Source organism: Ochotona princeps, chromosome 2, assembly GCF_030435755.1.
Source record: "Ochotona princeps isolate mOchPri1 chromosome 2, mOchPri1.hap1, whole genome shotgun sequence".
NCBI classification, from domain to species: Eukaryota; Metazoa; Chordata; class Mammalia; order Lagomorpha; family Ochotonidae; genus Ochotona; species Ochotona princeps.
In genome coordinates this window covers 27943245-27955530 of record NC_080833.1, presented here as the reverse complement: position 1 = coordinate 27955530, position 12286 = coordinate 27943245, and the positions used below count along the sequence as shown (strand labels likewise).

At 51.2% G+C, this 12286-nt stretch overlaps 1 pseudogene; it reads left to right on the top strand.

Annotated features, from left to right (window-relative positions):
• Window positions 1–4299: 4299 nt before the first annotated feature.
• Window positions 4300–4763, top strand: LOC118758596 (PRA1 family protein 2-like; annotated as a pseudogene).
• The last annotated feature ends 7523 nt before the right edge of the window (window positions 4764–12286 follow it).

Below are 12286 nucleotides of genomic sequence, written 5' to 3'. Positions count from 1 at the left end.
CCGGGAACCAGGAACCTCCTCCGGGTCTCCCACGTGGGCGCAGTGTCCCAAAGCTTTGGGCCGTCCTCGACTGCCTTCCCAGGCCACAAGCAGGGAGCTGGATGGGAAGTGGAGCTGCCGGATTAGAACCAGCGCCCACATGGGATCCCGGGGCATGCAAGGCGAGGACTTTAGCCGCTAGGCCACGCCGCCGGGCCCCATGATATCTTTTTAACAGATGAATTTCTTCATTCCTCCTGGATATCTACCCAAGAGTGAGATTTTTGGAATTTATGGTAGCTTTTTTTGTTTTTTGGAGGAATCTCTGTACTGTGTTTTCCAAAAAGGCCATTCTAATCGATTCTCTCACAGCAGTGTGGGATTCCTTTTTTTCCACAATCTTATTATCTTTTGTCTTCTTATTTTTTAAAAAATTATTTTAGATTATGTTTACATAGTTGATCAGGGTGGGAAGGATCTAGAGTTAGGGAGAAGTGGATGTGATCATTGTTTCCAAACTTTCTAATTCTTCTTCCCGTTTCTGGGATTTGGGGGGAGATAGGAAGATAGTCCCAGTACGAGGACAAGGAAAGGCCACCTGATGTCAGCCCAGGGTCACAATGTGGTGCATTTTCTGAAGGTTCTGCCCAGGTGGATGTGATAGTTCTGAAATGCTCTCTATCTTGCATATCTATGAATGAGGAATCCCTTCTAATGGCTGACACAACAACCTTAGAGTCTTCAATTGCCCAGATATTTGCTGTCATCATTTGGCTGGGGTGGATGTCCATATGTTCTGTTCTCTATTCTCTGATATGGTAACAGATGTCCCCTTCAGGCCCCAGTGAGCTGCCATGTCCTCCATGGTCTGCCATGTAGGACTCTGTCCTCTATAGTGAGGAGGACCAGTTCTCCTAAATGGGCTCATGGACCTGAGTCAGGCGACCTGGGCCAAGCCACACCCCCCACCCTTGGGGCTCACTGATCTAGTGACCACCACGCAGGCAGACCCAAGACCTGGGGCCCTGCGACCCGGAACCTGCCAGAACCCCCAAATCCCTGGGCTCATAGATCTGACGCCTGCTACATAGGTGGGCCTTAGGACCTGGGCCAGGAAACCCAGGACCCTCTGGATCCCACACCCCTATGGGTCACAGATCCAGCACCTACCAACAAGTGGGCCCAAGGGTCTCTGTGCCTCGGGCTCAAGGACCCGACACCCACCATCCCCAGACTGACACGGCTCAACTTTCCTTGCATCTACCAGTGGGTGTTGCAGTTTAATTTGATCCAACCTGCCCCCAGTCACAGTTTGTGCTGGTTGGTGCTGCTGTCTAGCCTTGCCCAGTCAGTCCCAAGTCCCAACTGGAGTGTGAACTGGCTGGTGATGTGGTTCGACAGCCCCTCCTGTACCCCATCCTGGTTCTTGTGTCTGCCAGTGGATGTTATGAAGTGGCCTGGCCTGGCCCATTCCCTGGTCTGATCCACATGCATGCCAGCGGGTACTGTAACCTGACCTGATTTGGGCTGCTCCCTGCCTTGGTTCTTGTGCTTACTTGCAGGGACTACAACCTAACAAAGGAGTTTGCTGCGCTCCTCTGTCTGGTCTCTTCCCAGTGGCAGATCTTGCATATACCAGTGGGCCCCTGGCCCAGGTTGACTTTGTCCACCTCTTGTCCTGGCAGGAATGATGTTCTTGCCCAATCAGCCTATACCCTTTCTGGTTCTTACTGATGGATGTTGCAGCCCATCCACACCTGGTTCATGGCCAAACATAGCACTCACATGGTTTAGTGGGAACTGAAATTAGCTCAAATTGTTCTACACCCACCCTGATTCTCATAATTACCAGTGGGTGCTAGAGTCTAGCCCAGTCTGGCACTCCCCAGACCCAGTCCACATTCGTGCTGAGGAGGTTGCAGCCATGTTCAGCTTGGTACAATGCACCAATTCTGGCTCTCGTGTTCACCAGTGGGAATTTCAGCCCAGCCAGGGAGTCCCCCTAGCTCCCTAATCAGGCCGATTTCCAGCCATAGTTCTTGTGCATGCCAATGGAGATTGCTGTTCCACATGGGTGAGCCCACATATTCCCCTGCAGATTCTACCCCCAGACCTGACTCGCTCATGTATTTGTTGACTTCATGACCCAGCCTCACAGGACCTGTTTCCTTTTCTGATGATTTCTGTTGGGTTCCATGTTGTAACCCCGAGCTTTCCCCTTGTCTTCTTGGTAACAGCCAGTCTAGGGGATGTGAGGTAATATCCCAACCACACTTCTCCTAGATGGGTTATTTTTTTTTTGAGAGAAGGAGAGAAAACAAAGACATAGACAGAGTTCCCATATGGCCTGGGCCGACCTAGGGCAAGAGCTAAGAACTGGAAACTCAATCCAGCTCCGCCATGTGACTAGCAGGAATGTAACTGAGGCCATTAGGACTGCCCATTGCCCGGCAGGGTCTGCCTTGGTGGGAAACTGGAGTTGAACTGGAGCTGGGGCCAGAGACAGCCACTGATGTTGGATACAGGAGTCTGGATCACTGGTTAAGTGCTTGTGCCCTTGATTTGCGTTTCATGATTAGTGATTAATGATGATTCATCATTGGTGGCTCATGTTGTTAAGCATCTCTTTCTCATGTACCTGTTGGTCCCTGAGGTCTTCATTTGAGATATGTCTGTTTAAATCTACTGCCCACAAAGCATTTTGATCACTGTTACTATTGTTCTTACTATGGAGTTGGCTGAGTTCCTTAGTATGTATTTTTTTAAAAAAAGATTTATTTATTTTTATTGGAAATTCAGATTCAAAGAGAGAAAGAGAGACAGAGAGAAAGAGCTTCCATCCATGGTTTACTCCCCATGTGGCTGCCATGAACTGGAGCTGAGCTGATCCAAAGCCAGGAGTCAGGAGCCTCTTCTGGGTTTCCCATGAGGATATAGGGTCCCAAGGTTTTGGGTCATCCTTGACTGCTTCCCCAGGCCACAAGCAGGGAGCTGGATGGGAAGCAAGGCCACTGGGATTAGAACTAGCGCCCATACTAGATCCTGGCACGTGCAAGGTGAGGACTTTAGCCACTAGGTTAGTGAGCCAGGCCCCCATGCTGTTTAATTGCTGTGACTTGGTCATGTGTTTTAAAGTCAGGTGGACCAATGCTTCCTGATTTATTCTTCTTTCATTAAGATTGCTTTGGCTATTTGGAGTCTCTTGAGGTTCACATAAAGTTTAGTAGCTCTGTAAAAAATATAGGTATTGGGCCCGGCGGCGTGGCCTAGTGGCTAAAGTTGCCTTGAACGCCCCGGGATCCCATATGGGCGCCGGTTCTAATCCCGGCAGCTCCACTCCCCATCCAGCTCCCTGCTTGTGGCCTGGGAAAGCAGTGGAGGACGGCCCAATGCATTGGGACCCTGCACCCGCGTGGGAGACCCGGAAGAGGTTCCAGGCTCCTGGCTCCGGATCGGCGCACACTGGCCCGTTGCGGCTCACTTGGGGAGTGAACCATCAGACGGAAGATCTTCCTCTCTGTCTCTCCTCCTCTCTGTATATCTGACTTTGTAATAAAATAAATAAATCTTTAAAAAATATTGGTATTTTGATAAGGATTACATTAAGTCTATAATTAGTTTAGGTAATATGAACACCTTAGTTGTATCAATTCTTTCAGTTGATGAACTCAGGATGCTTTTCCATTTCTTTGTGCTCTCTGCAATTCCTTTCTTCCTTCCTTCCTCACTCCCTCTCTTCCTTTCAAAAGATTTATGCATTTGAAAGTCATATATATTTATATCAAGCTGGCACGATATGACATGCTGGCATCACAAGCAGTCGCATAACCCACTGTGGCGCAGCACCAGCTTCTCTTTAATCTCTTCAATTCGTTTTTTAGAGTTTTCACTGCAGACATAGTTCACCTCTGTGATTAAACTTATTCCTAGGTATTTGTCTTTTTGTAGCTATTGGAGGTGGTGTTACTGTCTTTTTCTTTTTGCTAAATATTTATGTATTTATTTGAAAGGCAAAATTACAGAGAGAGAGAGAGAGAGAGAGAGAGAGAGAGAGAGAGAGAGGTCTTTCATCCACTGGTTTACTCCTTAAATGACTGTAAGTGGTTGGGCTGGGTCAAGCTGAAACCAGGAACCTGAAACTCTACCTGGGTTTCCCATGTGGTTGGCAAGGGCCCAGCCATTTGGGCTAATTCTACTCCTTGCCCAGGCATGTTGGAAAGGAGCTAGACCAGATTTTTTCCAATGTGCTTTGCAGTGGCCAGGGGGTAACAGATGTTGTAGTCCAGCAGGCTCCTTTGGGCTGGTCTAGCAAGGAACAGGATGTGGGAGGTAGGACTGCCACTGCTGCGAGTCCTGGATGATTTTCTCCTGGGGTCGACACACCTGGTCATTCCAGATCCTTGCGACAGGCAGCGTTGGTGTCACCTTAACATCAACAACCTTCTCTACTATCAAACCAACTACCTTCAGTGCTACGGCTTCAGTCTCACTCTGGCTGAGTACATGCACCTGCTACACTGACAATGTTGGTGGCCCTGGGCATCCTGATGTGCCTGGCTGTGGTGCTGGCCATCAGCATCCTCGTCCTCTGGGTCACCCACGGCGCTTACACCTTCCTGCTCAGCACTGCAGGGCCAGCACTTCAGATCCTGGTATGTGCCTCACTGTGCCTGTGCAAACTTAAAGATAAGCTTGAGAACAAGATGGAAAGCATTGGTCTCAAGCAGATGTTAAAGGGGCTGATCCTAGAAGTGCTGGGACAAGAGCAGGAGGCCAAATCCTAGGTTCCTGGAATCTGTGCCCAGCCCTGAAGAAAAACTCCCTCAACCCCCTCTCATGACCAATACCCTGAGCCTTTTCCCAGCCCTTGACCTAGGCATCTAGAATCCTTTGCCCTCCCCTTCTCCCTCCTTCTCCCCACACAAAACCTTAAGATATCTATCTGTGATGGCCCCTACACTGGTCCAAAACTAGGTTATTCCTCTTTCACACATACAATCTCCATTACCCTGGAAACCACAGCCCTAGACTTGGGACCTAGGGCCAACAACATCTAGCCCCATATCTGGGGCTTTTTTTTCTTTTTAAGATTCATTTTGTTGCAAAGTCAGATATACAGAGAGGAGGAGAGACAGAGAGAAATATCTTCTTTCTGATGATTCACTTCCCAAGTGACCACAACAGCTGGAGCCGAGCCGATCTGAAGCCAGGAGCTCTTCTGGGTCTCCCATGCAAGTGCAGGGTCCCAAGGCTTTGGGTCATCCTTGACTGCTTTCCCAGGCCACAAACAGGGAACTGGATGGGAAGCGGGGCTGCCAGGATTAGAACTGGTGCCCATATGGGAACCTGGCACAAGCAAGGTGAGGATCTAGCCACCAGGACCATAACATCTATGGCCAATAGCAAATTGTGGATTAGGAGACACTCCTAACCCTAGCCTGGGATCCCCCCACACACCATTTTACCCTATTTAACCAAAATTGGGGTTTGGGGCAAGGTATTGTGACATCTTGAATCCAAGTCCCAAGCATTTTCAGCCCTTATCTAGGTTTGATCCCAGGTGACCTCAACCAGTCCCACTTACTGCTCCCTGCCTTCCCTGCCACCACCATGTGCTGGGAATGAAGGGTGGGATTTATATATCAGTGCTTGCGGTGATGATAAGAACTGTTGCATCTTTCAAGGCAAAAAAAAAAAAAAAAAAAAGGAAAAAAGAAAAAGAAAGGAAGGAAGGAAGAAAGCAAGCAAGCAAGCTGGATCTGGATCAGACGTAGAGTAACCAAGTGGGTGCTTATATGGGATGCCGGTGTTACCAGGAGGCGACTTAATCCACTGTCCCACAATACTGGTCCTAGATTGCTTTCACAATTTCTTTTTCAGATAATTTGCTATTAGTGTATAAACATGCTTGAAGTTTTACATCCAATTTAAAACATAATTATTAGTTTTATATTTATATTATTATTATATTTATATTTATATTATTATTTTTATTTCAAAGGCAGAGTTACAACATCACAGATCTTGCATACGCTGATTCACTGCCCAGATGACTACAACCACCAAAGCGGAGCTGATCCAAAGCTGGAGGATCTCCCACATGGCTGCGGGTTCAGGGGCCCAAACACTTGGGTCCTCTGATTCTTTCCCAGGCCATAAGTAGGGAGCTGGATAGGAAATGGAGTATCTGGGACATGAGCTGGTGCCTACATGGGATGCTGGCACTGCAGGTGGAAGCTTAGGCTACTACACCATGGCAATGAGTGAGAGAAGAGAGAGCAAGTGAGCCATACTATCTCCTGGTCCATTCCTGAAATGCCTACAGTGGACCTAAGCTGGAGTCCAAGCCAAGAGCCAAGAACTCAATCTAGCTTTTCCACATAGGTGGCAGGAGCCCAATGGTGAAGCTGTTACTACTGCCTACCTGGGTCCACCTTGACAGGAAGTTGAAGTCAGGAGTAGAGCCAAGACTGAGCCCAGGCACTGTAATATGCGATGTTGGCTCTTACCTACTAGGCCAATAACCCTCCTCTACTATCCCCCTTCAACACTGACTGCATATCCTGCAACATTGCATAATTCATTTATTCATTTTGATAGGCTTTTTTTGCAGATTTTGGGGGGCTTCACATCTTCTACCCCACATCTATCTGGCTGCAAGACAACACCAGTTGGGATGCAGTGAAACCATCTTCTATTCTTGTCCTTCCTTTGCCAGAGGTGCTAGTGGCTATTGTTATGGTTGATGCTAGTATTGTTTCTCAGCTCTTCTGTCACCTATATAACCAATCCCCTGGGTTAAATCCCTACTGTGTGAGACACCTAGAGCAGTTCAAGTGCCTGGCATAGCACTTGGACAGCACTTGAGCTGTTGAATGAACCAGCTGTGTCCAGGGCTCCGCTGCCCCTGGGTCCTTGATTGCACTTGCTCATTGATTCCTCTTTCCCTCCCCATCCTAGGAGCTGCGGCTGAGAAGTGGGGATGCCAACATGAGGATCCAGGCGCCCTGACTCCTGAAAAGTGTTTCCTCCATTCTCAGAAGCTGGGACCTAGGAAGCAAAGGGTTAGGGGAGAGACTGGGGAAGGGGAGGAGAGGCCTCTCTGGGTCTTCTCGCCTGGTTGAAACACACAAGGCCTCACTACTGGTTCAGGCAAGGATTTACCAGTGTTAAGGCTGCAACATGGAGGGGTCCTGACACCCATGGAGGGAGGCAGCTGCCTGCCCAGCGCCCCCCACCCTGTCCAATACTGCCTAGGGTGGAGAGAGGGGTGGTTTCTGTTTTCTGGATAGGATGAGAGTGGTTTCCCACAGAGGGAACCCTGTAGATGTTTCCCAAGTGTTTCAGTTGGCCCTAAAGAGGGAACAAGTCAGGACGTTTACACTGTGGTTAGGAGCTTTTGGATTAGACCCTGGATGGAAGTCTCCCCTCGCCTTGGGTGGTGACTATAAAGGCATGCTCGGATGCAGAACTACCTTAGCTGCAGAGCCTGCCTGTCCTTGTCTTCTCCACTCTGCCAGAACAATCTCCATCTGTCCCTTGAACAGGCTCCAGGGGCACTGCACTTACCGTCATCTCAGGATTCAGCCCTCAGTGCCTCCCCTGACCATCCCATCTGACATGGTTGTCCCCCTCCTTGTGGTTGGCTTTTACGTCTTAGCTGAGTTGATCACTGTCCAAAGCAATCCTGTTTCTGTGTGTTCACATCTGCTCGTTCTCCATGCAGGTTCACAGCTTCAAGGGGCACCAGTCCTTTCTGCTGTCTTTCTCACTCACCCCTGATGCTGGCCTCAGTGGCTGCTACATGGTAACTGCTTAGTACGTAGTCTTTTGAACAAGTAAGTTACTTTATTTATTCAATTAATTCCTATTTATTTTTAAAAAGATTTATTTAATGAGATCTTCCACCTGCAAGCTCATTCCGCAAATGACTGCAGCAGCCAGGGTTGAGCCAGGTCAAAGCCAGAACTCCATTTGGGTCTCCCACTTGGGTGGCAGGGGTCCAAACACTTGGGTCATCTGCTGCTTTTCCGGCACATCGATAGGGAGCTGTGTTCGTCGTGGAACAGCTGGGACTCGAACCAGCAGCTGTGTTGGATGCTGGCATCACAAGCAGCACCTTAACTCTATTATACCACAATGCTGGTCCCTGAGTTAGTCACTTTAAGGAACCCAAGAAACCAGCTGCCAGGGCCTAGGAATGACCCTGGGTGTACGTTGCTGAGGCCAGTCCAGGGAGTCTTGTTGGGGAGCAGGGTAGGGAGAGAATGGGCAGGATTTTGGAGTTTGGGTGTGGGGATTCAATGATGTCATGTCTGTGGAACCCTCAGCACAGGGCCTGGCATACTGTCAAGGGCCCAGTGCTTGTTGAGTTCCATTGCATCCCTGTTGGTTCTGAAGGCTGAGGTGTGGGGTCCACGCACCCTGGGTTGACGCTGGGCTGAGTAGCAGAGTGAGATGGCCCCAGTGGGGAGACTTACAATTCCCATTTGACAGCCCTGGCCCCGGCACTGGGAATGTGACTGAAAACAGGAGTTAGACTGACATAAGGCTCTTAGGGTAGACTCTGGTCTGATGTCACGGGGAGCTGCTCGGGGCCACTGTGTGCAGCAGAAAGGTCGTGTGAGGACACAGCTCATCCACAGGGCCACAGAGCAGCCGAATGTGCGGGCGTCTTGATCTGGGCTGGCAGCCTCAGAACCATGTGACGGTGACTCTCCGCTGGGGAAGCCGCTCAGCCTGGGAGTTTCCTTCCCACAGCCCCATCACACCATGACTGAGGGCCAAGGGATTCCGGGTGCACACAGCTGGCTGTATGGACGTGCTCTGCACTCTCCTTGGACATCCTCAATGTAGGGGCAGCCGATGTCTCCCTCTGCCTACACTTTTTTGAGTCAACCCAAAACTCCTAGGTGCCTCTTGTCCACTGGCCTCTTGTCCCCCCTCCCCCCCCCCTGGGGGCAGTTGTCCTTGAAATGACCTGGGATGTGTCACTTGGTCTGTCTGTGACTACATTGCTTATGGAGCCACATCGCTGCCATGGAGGTGGTGGTCACCGTTTTGGGAGCTGTTCTTGATGACAGGAAGGTCGGCAGCTGGTCCCCTTGGTAGGGCAGCAAGAATAGCCTGTCAACACTCAGTCCCCGAGCCACGCCCTCTCCATGTTTGGTATTGTTGTGCTTTGCTTCCAGCTCAAGGAGGCGCTGGAGAGACTGATGGGGGAGTGTGGAGTGTGGTTGGCCGCCTCCCCACGGCCAGAGGGAGGGATCAGCTGAGAGCACCCCCCTTCTCTGGCAGGGCCAGCGTCTGGGTTCAGGACCCTGCTCAGAGTAAGGGACTCCACAACCTGCTCGCCCAGTGGAGTAAACTGAGGCCAGAGATCGCAAAGCTGGGTGCAGCATGCCAGTGTTCTGATTTGTTTGAGGGACAGAGACAGACGGGAAAGGGTGCAGAAGAGGAGGTCGTGTGGGATAAGAGTTTGAGCCGTAACTCAGAAGGGTCCAGGGAAGATGCAGATAGGTGAGCGCCACTTGTTGAGATTTCTCTGGAGGGGCCGGGATGAAAAGCAGAAAGGCTCCTTAAATGCCGCAGCCAACCTTGCTCTGATAGGCAGCCTTTAACCCCTGCACCCCACCCACCCCACCCCTACTTTCCAACTCTGCCTCCTCCCTCGGAGTCTCGGTTTCTCCTTCTTCAGTCAGAGCCAATCCCAGGGAAGCAAGCAGGCATGAGCCTACCTGATTGGAGAAAGGAGCGGCCGAAGGCGGGGCCGAGCTGTGGACTGTCTGGAAAGGCAGCTGGCCCTGGCCAGAGCGGCGGCTGTTTGCAGAGGCTGGGCTGTTGCCGGAGGGCGGGCGGGTGGACAGAGGCTCCGAGGCAGCTGGTCAGCCGGGGCCTGGTGATGGCTTAGCTCTGCTCATCTGGTGGAGAGAGGTTCTCTTCTGATTGAGCTAATTATGCTGATTGAATGTCCTTCTCCCTTCAGTGCCTCTCTCTCTCCCGGTCTCTCCCCCCACCCTGTCTCTTTGGAGAGAAAAGGGAAAGGTTTCCTTCATGTGACTGGTAATTGTTATGCATACAGTGTCAGATGTTAATGCAGGCGCTGATTGACAGCTAATCAGCCCATCAGCTGTACAAAAAGAGTGAATAACTCGGTAATTTGATTTCCCCTGATTCCCCTGCGTGGGATGGCAGGAAAGTCTAAATTAGCAATCAGGGAGCCCGTGTGGCTCCTGGAGGGGGTGGTGGGGATGAGGGGTGCGGCGCAGCTGCAGCCCCGTGGGTTCCCGGGGCCACGAGGTGGGGAGCCCAGAGTGGAGGGGGCAGGTATAGAGCCTGGGAGGGGCCTGGAGGACAGCTGGGGTGTGGTGGTACCGCCCACCCAGGCCTCTCAGAGCTGGTTGCCAGGGTTTCCACAGTGTGACCCAAATTCTTGTAGTTTTTTTGGTGGGGGTGGGAGGGAGAGGCATCCCCTGGCTCAGGTTTGGGCAGATTCTATTTCAGCAAAATGGAGTGAGGAGGAGCACCCGTGGACTGTATAGTTCCCAGTAAGGCCATTTCTGGCCTCTTGAGCAAACAACAGCAGCCAGTCACAGCTACCGTCCGCAGTGTGACCCCCAAGGCCCAGAGGCCCAGGAACTGTGACAAGTCCTTTGCTGCCTGCACCCATTGTGCAAGAGAAGAGAGACTGAGCCCCTAGTGGTGGGGTTGGGATTGGAACCAAGTGTGGCACTGACATCTTGGCTGCGGGTAGAAAAGGTGGCCTGGGGTAGGACCAGCTCTGCATTAGAAGATCTTCCCACTCCCTGTAAGAACCTAGGGGCTAGACACCTCCCCATCCGAGACATTTTCGTGTGTGTCTGTGGCCATAAACCTCCCCACACCCCACTTAGACACACACACATGCACTCTCCACACAGACACTGCACACACCACACATATCACACAAACATGACACACACACACCACATACACCACACACACACACACCCAAAAATGTATATCCTTTGACAGTTGGAGAAACTAGACCGAGAGAGCAGGAACCAGCCTGAGGTGGAGCCAACTGGGGCTGGACCCCAGTTCTGTCTCAGCCCAGCAGTGCCCAGCAGTGCCCAGCCTGTCTCTCTTGCCCTGGCTCTCCCTCTGCACCCAGCCCTGCTCTCTGCTCCTGTGTGGAGTCACCAGGGCTCTGGTGGCTGATCCTGGCCTGCAGAAGGGCCTGGAGGTGCCCTGGGAGGGCTCTAGGTGGCAACAGCACATTGTGAAGTAGAGGCAGTGCCATTGGCTTCCGAAGCGCCAGCTGCTGGAGGAGGGAGACCTGAGTGACAGCTTTGGTTTTCTGGGAACGTGATGGCCTGCGTGCCTGGGCTGTCTGCTGTGTGTTCCCTGGTTGCCTAGACTTAATTGCTCCCACCCTGCGTTCATACCACATGCACCAACCGATCTATGGGGGTCAGTACTCCCTCATCAGGCCCCAGGGACTCCTTCTCCTCCAGTTTCTGCACTAACCCCTGTACCAGGCAGACCAGCCTTTTGAGAGGGTCTAGGAAAAGACAGGAAGAAGCCCTGGACTCCTCCTTCTCCATGGGATTTAAAAGGTGAGTTTTTAGGGGAGCAACTGTCAAGTGAAATAGCAAAGCACGCAAGCTGCAGACCCTGACTTTGACCTTGACCTTTGTAGGGTCAACTCACGCAAAGCTTTGATCAGATTTGAAGTCTGGAAGAAGTCCAGTCCAGAGAAGCCGTACACTGGGGAGTAATGGAAATCTGTTGTTCTCTAGCCACTATGCTGGCCAATGAGGGACAGTCATCCCCACCGTGTAGATGAGAAGACTGAGGCTCTGAGAGGCACAAAGAGTGCTCAAGGGAGGGGTGTGCCCCTAGCAAGAGGGGGATCTCCAGATTCTGCTTGGTGCTGGAGTTCATGGAGCATGGAGGGTGGAGGAAGAAAGAAGTAAGGAGTAGGGGTGTGTGTGTGAGAGTGTGTGTGTATGAGTGTGGGGTGAGTGTATGTGTGAGTGTGTGGGGTGTGTGTGAATATGTGTGAGTGTGGTATATATGTGTGTGTGAGTGTGTAGGGTGTGTGTGGTGTGTGATATATGTGTGAGTGTGTGTATGTGAATGCGGAGAGAATGTGTGAGTGTGGGGTATATATGAGTGTGTGGTATTGGGGTGTGGTATGTATAAGTATGGTGTGTGTATGTGTGAGTGTGGGGTGTGGGGATGTGAGTGTGGGGTGTGGAGATGTGTGTGTGTATGATTGTGGGGAGCGTGTGAGTGTGGGGATGTGTGTGTGAGTGTGAGTTAT